The sequence below is a fragment of the Peromyscus californicus genome, unplaced genomic scaffold, assembly GCF_007827085.1.
Source record: "Peromyscus californicus insignis strain IS unplaced genomic scaffold, ASM782708v3 Scaffold_10__1_contigs__length_136768540, whole genome shotgun sequence".
NCBI lineage: Eukaryota > Metazoa > Chordata > Mammalia > Rodentia > Cricetidae > Peromyscus > Peromyscus californicus.
The window spans coordinates 11,905,213-11,913,396 of NW_026294391.1; positions in this window are offsets into that span (position 1 = coordinate 11,905,213).

Genomic DNA, 8,184 nt, shown 5'->3' on the forward strand with positions numbered 1-8,184 from the left:
CAGTGGCAAAGTTGGGAAGAGGTGCACGCCTTTAATCCTAGCACTTGAGAGGCAGAGGCCAACCTGGTCTACATAGAGAATTCCAAAACAGCCAGAGCTACATAGTGAGACCCTGCCTTGAAAAAAAAAAATGCAGTGCCAGGGACAGATAGATCCCATTCCACAATGGAGAACTTGAAAAGAGAAATGGGATCACAGAATCCAAGTAAGTGAAAATCCCATTTCAGTGTTAAATCCCCTTGGCTTGATGCTATCTCTTCAGGTAGGGGTCCTGCCTCTGAACCTGCTGGGGCCAAAGTGTTACTCTTGACCCTGGGTGGCAGCTTGTCCCACTGAAACCAAGGAATGGCCTGCCTTTCATAACTAAGAGGCAGACAGTTCTACTACTCCAATCACTCTGCTTTCACAACCTGAAAACCCTATTGTCCTGTGCTATAGAACTCGAGTGGGATGACGTGCCTTTATTTTGCCCTGTCCTTGTCCCCCTCAGTCTCAGCTGGCAGTGTCTGCTGGTGTTACCATCCCTCTACTCCTGGATTCCGATAAGATGGCTGGTCAGATCAGTGAAGCATAGCCAGCAGTGATTTTTATAGAGTGTCTAGCCATCGCTCCATGCCCATGATGTTTCCTCTGTAACACTTGGCTTGGTTTTTGCAATATGAGATAGGCTGAAAATGTTCTAAGTCTCCTTGTTCCTTTCTTCCAAATACTTCTTTTTTGTTTGTGTTTCTCTGCATAGTCCTGGCTGTCCTGGAACTTACTCTGTAGATCAGGCTGGCCTTGAACTCAGAGATTTCTTTGTGCTGCCTCCTAAGTGCTGGGACTAAAGGCATGTTCCACCACTGCCTAGCTCAAGCACTTATTTTTTTTGGGGGGGGGGTTGTTTTTGTTTTTGTTTTTCGAGACAGGGTTTCTCTGTGTAGTTTTGGAGCCTGTCCTGGATCTCGCTCTGTAGCCCAGGCTGGCCTCGAACTCACAGAGATCCGCCTGGCTCTGCCTCCCGAGTGCTGGGATTAAAGGCGTGTGCCACTACCTCCGGGCCCACTTGTTTTTCAATTGCTCTGTTCCTGATCATGTTTTTCTGTTAAGCAGCAAGGAGAAATCAGGTTACAACACCTGTTCACTTTTCTTTCTTTCTTTTTTTTTCTTCTTTCTTTTTGTTTGCTTGTTTTCTTTTGTTTTTCAGATAAGTTCTCATGCTGTAGTCCAGGCTGGCCTGGAACTAATTATGTAGCCAGAATTGCTTAAAGCTCATGGCAATCCTCCTGCTTCCACCTCTTGAATGGTGGGATTACAGATATGAGCCACCCGTCACCCAGTAATCTTCAGTGCATTTCTTAGAAATCTCAACTGAAAATCCAAGTTTACTGCTCCTGAGTTCTACCTTTAGTAGAATAAACTCAGTCCAGTTTCCATTTCCATGTGAGATCTCAACAGAAGCATCTAGAATGTCCATATTTTTTGTAATAGTGAAAGGATAGGAAAAAGATATATTAAATGTGGTCACTTGGAGAAGAGAAGGAAATAAAAGGACCTGGGGATCCCAATTCTGTCTTTGGGGTGTTCTAGGTTTAAATGGAGGGGAAATGGTGCAGGGATCAGGAGTTATGCAGAACTAGGCAGTCCTGGGTGAGGGATAGTCCGGTTTGTCGTTATCTCCCTCCCAGTTCTGTATGGTGGTCTAGAGAAGTCAGTTGTTGACAATTTAGGGAAGCCACCTGGTTTTGTGAGCTGATTAGTGCTGCTCCAGGGTATGGCCTGCTCCAGGGTACGGCCTTGCCATCATGGATAACTGCCCCCCCCACCCCACCCCCGTGGGTATAGTCTGCTCAGCAGACTTGCCTATTGCTCAGGGGGTAGTTTAAGTCCCACATTATATGGATGTTTTTTGATCCATCCCTGTTGAGTACAGGCTGTGCCTTGCTCTACAGCACTTCATGCTTTGTGAAACACTAGCTTTTCAGGCTGTCTTGCTTTGGGAGACTCCATTTCAGAAGCAGCATTTAATAGCATTTTGAGTGTAATCCCAGAAGCAGGATGACTCTGCACCTTGGTGGACACATAAATAATACCATCTGTCCAGTGCCACCTACAGGACACAGACTGATGTTACTTATTTCTGAAAGAAAGCCCCTCTAAATTTACCCAAGTAAACCGGACCATATGAGCACATTAGTATACTTAAAATTGTATCAGGAAAACCAGGACCAAACAATTATCAAACACTCCAGATCAAAGAAGGGATGTGGCACCCTCACCTGGACCACATAAGGAGGAAGACATTGAGATGCTGATGCCCTCCACCCCCCCCCACCCCCCCACCCCCCACCACCACCACCCCCCCCCCCCCCCCCCCCCCCCCCCCCCGCCAACCTGTCAGCTGACCCCCTAGGGTGCGTGTCAAGGGACTGACAGGCAGAGAAATCGCGACTGTCCCAGGAGTTTCAGCTTGACTCGGGCACCACTGTTGATGTGACCTGCTCTAGTTGCCATCACTTACTTGTCCGCCTGTCTGCCCACCTGGAATCTGTTCTGTACTTTGCTTGTATGGACGTCACAGTCTTTCATCCTGTCAGGACAGGACAACTCAACCCTGAGGCCCAACTGAATTCTGATTCTGTGGCTTGACTCTACAGTAGGTCGGTCCTCCAGCAGACCGCCATTAGGGTGGGTTACCTAGTGCCTGAAGAAACTTGCCTTGCATTTCTGTCAGCCTCTTGAATGTCCATATTTTTACTGTCTTTTTTCTTTTTAGATTAGTTTAATTTTATTATTTTATGTGTATGGGCATTTTGCTTGCATGAATGTCTGTGCACCAATATTCGTGTAGGGCCCACTGAGGACAGAAGAGGGCATTGGATGCCCTGGAACTAGAGTTAGAGACAGTTGTGAGCTGTTGTGTGGGTGCTGGGAATTGAACCTGGATCGCCTGAAAGAGCAGCCAGTGCTCTTAACCGCTGAGCCATCTCTCCACCCCCAACCAATAGTCTCTTAAGGCAGTTAGTTATCTTAGTCTGCCTGGGCTGCTATAACAAAATACTCTGTAAACTGGGTGTCTTATAAACAACAGAAACTTCTTTAGCACAGTTCTAGAAGCTAGTCCTAACAGACTGATCATCTAGTGAGGGCCACTTTTCACTTTTCCACTGTGTCCTTACATAGTTGAAGGTTTAGAACTCTGTTCCCCCCTCCCCCTCCCCCTCCCCCTCCCCCTCCCCCTCCCCCTCCCCCAGACAGGGTTTCTCTTTTTAAAAGTTCTGGCTGGCCTCAAACTATCTCTGTAGACCAGGCTGGCCTCGAACTCACAGAGATCCACCTGCCTCTGCCTCCCGAGTGCTGGGATTAAAGGCGTGCGCCACCACCGCCCAGTTGCTCTGGTCTCTTATTTGGCCCCTAAATCCTATATCCACCTCCTAATATTGTCAGACTGAAGATTAGGTTTCAATATAGTAATGGGGTGACACAATGTTGAGATTATAAAAATCAAGGCTTTTTAAAGCTTGTACCTTAAAACTCTTCCTCCACCCATTACCCAGTTACAAAACTACCTCATCTTTAGATGTTACTTACAGTAGCATCCATCCTACTCAATGTCAAGTGTGTATTAACAATATGCCATAGATCAAGAGACTGTGGGGAGGACCTGAGCTTGTTTCCCAGCACCCACTTGGGGCAGCTCACAGTTGCCTGTAACTCCAGCTCCAGGGAGGTCTCATGTCGCTGCACTCATGTACACACATAATTAAAAATAAATAAGTATTTTTAAAAAAAGAAAAAAAAGAGACTGTGGGATGGGGGTGTAGACAGTTGTTCATATAACTGAGACTGACCTTGAACTCCTGATCTCTTGCCTCTATTTCTTAAGTACTGGGGTCACAAGTGTTGTGTCTGGCTTCCATATGGTTAAGACAACAGGAATTTCCTGAGTCTGGTGGGGTAAGTTGATAGGCCAAGGCAAGAGAATCTCAAGTTCAAGACTAGTCTTGGTAACTTGGTGAGACCCTGTCTGAAAAAGTCAAAAGAGAGCCAGGCATGTCCTACCACTCAGGAGGCAGAGGCAAGCAGATCTTTGGGTTTTGAGACCAGCCTGATCTACATGGTGAGTTCCAGAACAGCCACGGCTTTATGGAAGGACCCTGTCTCCCCAAACCAAAACAAAACAAAACAAAAACAAACAAACAAAAAAAAAACCAAGAGGGCTGGGAACACAAATCCATGGTAGATTACAAATCCACGGTAGATTAGATTACTTAGCTAGCTTGTGCAAGGTCCTCTGTTTTTTCCGCAGTACAACAAGCAAACAAAAGCCCTATCTTCTCAGCTCTGGAGGCTGAAAGTTCACGGTTATTTTGTCCGATTGTTGTGAGGCTGCTCTCCTCGGCTTGCAGGTGACTATGACTCACTGTAACTTCATAGGGTCTCGCCTCTTTGTAAACCATGACCATGTCCTAATTGCTTCTTATCAGGACACCAGCCAGGTTTTCTTTAGAGCTCAACCTACCGGCCTCATTTTAACTTAATCATCTCTTTAAAGGCCCTACCTTCAAATATAGCCACAATATAAGTTATAAGAATGAGAACTTCAACATGATTTTTTTTTGGGCCTGCGTTACCCTGATTACTCATCCTATATATCCCCCAGTACTACTACATAGAGCCAAAGAAACACCCAATACTCACTGTAAAAATCCCCACCACAGGGCCGGGCGGTGGTGGCGCACGCCTTTAATCCCAGCACTCGGGAGGCAGAGCCAGGCGGAACTCTGTGAGTTCGAGGCCAGCCTGGACTACCAAGTGAGTTCCAGGAAAGGCGCAAAGCTACACAGAGAAACCCTGTCTCGAAAAACCAAAAAAAAAAAAAAAAAATCCCCACCACAAAGTGTAAAGATCCCCAATCTCTAGCTCTACAGACATCACTCACTCATAGACCTCATCACATCCCCATGGGCCCCATCACTAACTACATAATTCATATCACTCCACAGACTCCCCACCATTCACCTCACAGACCTTTCCCTGAATCATTGAGCTCCCTGGCCCCTAATAACTCATTCCACAGACTCACTCATCATGAACCCGACAAGACTCTCATTCCATAGGGCTTTCCATTCACCCCACAGATACCTTATCATAATTCACTCAGCCGCACCATTATTCCCCAAGCCCTAATCTCTCACAACATAATACCCCACCACTCACCTCACAGGCCAGCACAACAGTGTCTGCAGATCCCTGTTACTCTAACAGCCCATGTCACCTGACAGCACCTCATCAGTCACCTACAGATCCCTGATCACTCACTCTAAAAACCAACTACAGCCCCCTACAGACTCATTCATTATTTGCCCCCTAGGCTCCATCATTAACCCTGTCCCTTACCTCTTAATGCCTTACCATTATTCACTGCAAAGACTCTCCACCAATGCACTTGCCCATCACTGCCCCACAAGTCCTCATCACTTGGCTTTCGGTCTCTTGATCACATCTTACACACGCACGCCTCTTGTGTTCTTGACCCCACAGACGCTTGTTATGCCCTGTCTGCGTAAAGCCGGACTTCAGGCTTTCACTGTACAGTTGGGGAAACGTCTTTCTGAGTAAGTGCATTTCAAGAGGAAGCAGGTATGGCAGCAACAAGAACCCCACCAGCAGTCAAGAAATGTCTGGCCAGGCAAACGTTAAGCCCAAAGTCCTGCACAATCTCACTTCAGTTCTTCCAGTTCATATGCTGCTGCTACTCAGTCCCTTGCACTATTTAAAGACATGCTGACTTGGCTCTGCTGCCCACCCTAGGCACAGCCTCAATTTCTGACCACTGTACTACCTACTCTTTGTGGTACTTTGCCTTCTGACCTTGAACTTGTTTCTCCACAGCCTTTAATACTAACACTCACTTCTCACTGGTGAGTGATACGTAAATTACTATTAGTAACATCTACCTCATTGAGTTTTGAATACAGGTCAAATGAATTGATATATGAAGTCTGTCTAGCATACGTACTTTGTAGTTGTTGACTAGAAGGATGAATAAACAAATGAAAGGGAAGATTCTCCCCACAACAGTAACAAGGGCCTCCTGTTTTATCTCCTTGTTTCCAGTATCTTTCTGACTAAGCCCTCTGCACACTGGAGACATCTTACCCTGTCAGAAGGGTGCCCCAATACTGGCCTTCAGTGCTAATGGGTTGGTCATTCCACTCTAACATAACTGACATGAGAGGCAGACTGTCAAATTCTTTCCCAGCAGAAAAATCCAGTAGTCATCTGGGCATGGTGGCGCACGCCTTTAATCCCAGCACTCGGGAGGCAGAGGCAGGCGAATCTCTGTGAGTTCAAGGCCAGCCTGGTCTACAGAGGGAGTTCCAGGACTGCCAGGGCTACACAGAGAAACCTTGTCTTAAAAAACCAGAGAGTCCCAGCACTCGGGAGGCAGAGGCAGGCAGATCTCTGTGAGTTCGAGGCCAACCTGGTCTACAGAGCGAGATCCAGGAAAGGCGCAAAGCTACACAGAGAAACCCTGTCTCGAAAAACCAAAAAAAAAAAAAAAAAAAAAAAAAAACCAGAGAGAGAGAAAAGGAGAGAGAGGGGGAGAGAGAGAGAAGAAAAATCCAGTAGTACATGTAGAGCAGGAGAGACATACTAATAACCCTAGCTGGCTTCCGAAGAAAAGTCCCTGTTATTTATAGCGTCTGAAAAGTGGGTTATATTTTGAATGTATAATACCAAGGCAACACATTATTTTAAAGTATACCAAATTGAAATTGCAAACTTGTCTAGAGAAGTTAACCGAGAATATAAATCAGAATCAGTGATACAGTGATGGCTAGCATGCGCAAAGCCCTAAGTCTGATTTCTAGCAACCCATGAAGCCAGGCATGGTAACACAACCTGTAATCCTAACATGCAGGATCAGAAGCTCAAGGTTTTCTCCAGCTACAGGGCAAGTTCAAGGCCAGCCTGGGCTACATGAGACTAGCTCAAAAAAAGAAAAATTAAGGCCCCATGAGACGACTCCATGGGTAAAAGTGCTTGCTGCCAGGCCTAATGACCTGAGTTTGATCCACATTATCGACACGGTGGAAGGAGAGAACTGGCTCCTGAAAGTTGGTCTCTGACTATCTCATGCATGCTGTGGCACATGCACACACACAATAATACAATTGTTTAACTTTTCTACTGCACACAGGGCTACACACCTTTAATCTCAGCACTCAGGAGGTAAGAGACAGGTATCCAGGCCAGTTTGGTCTACATGGAGAGTCTCAGGATAGCCAGGGCTACACAGTGAGAACCTATCTCATTTTTTTTCTCAAAAGAGCCTAAAATGCCAGGAGGTGATGGCACATGCCTTTAATCCCAACACTCGGGAGTCAGGGACTGGTGGATCTCTGAGTTCCAGGCCAGCCTGGTCTAGTGAGTTCCAGGACTGCCAGGACTACTCAGATAAACCCTGTCTCGAAAAACCAAGGAAGAAAAGTGCCTAAGATGTGTTTAACCATCTAACCCATATTTAATAGATACATATTTTATTGTGATTGCAGTGCTGTGAGTCTCCTGTATGCTAGACATATGCTCTACCAATGAGGGTAAACCCCAGACAGACAGAGTTTATAACAGGGCTAATCTCAACAAGTTGTAAGGATTAAATCAAATAAAGACAATGTAGGACCAGCAATTTCAGGATGAAGTCTGAAGGATCAGGACAGCCTGGGCTACATTAAAATGTCTCAAAAATGAAATAAAACCTAGAAAAAAACTTTTGGAGAAAAGTAGGACCTCCAGAAAGCATAATATGTTTACTTTTGGTAAATTACTTAATGAAGTATAGAAAGAGTTCAGAGTGTGTAAAACTCTTTATGTACAATTCCTTGAGTTTTTGTTTTGTTTTCAAGACAGTATTTCTGTGTGTAGTCCTGGCTGGCCTTGACCTCAGATTTGCCTGCCTCTGCCTCCCGTGTGCTTGTATTAAAGGCATGCCAGTTCCTTGAATTTAAGTGTAAATTATTTATTAAGAGATTCTGGGCCAGGTGGTGGTGGTGCATGCCTTTAATCCCAGCACTCAGGAGGCAGAAGCAGGCGGATTTCTGTGAGTTCAAGACCAGCCTGGTCTACAGAACTAGTTCCAGGACAGCTAGGGCTACACAGAGAAACCCTATATCGAAAAACAAACCCCCTCCCCCCCAA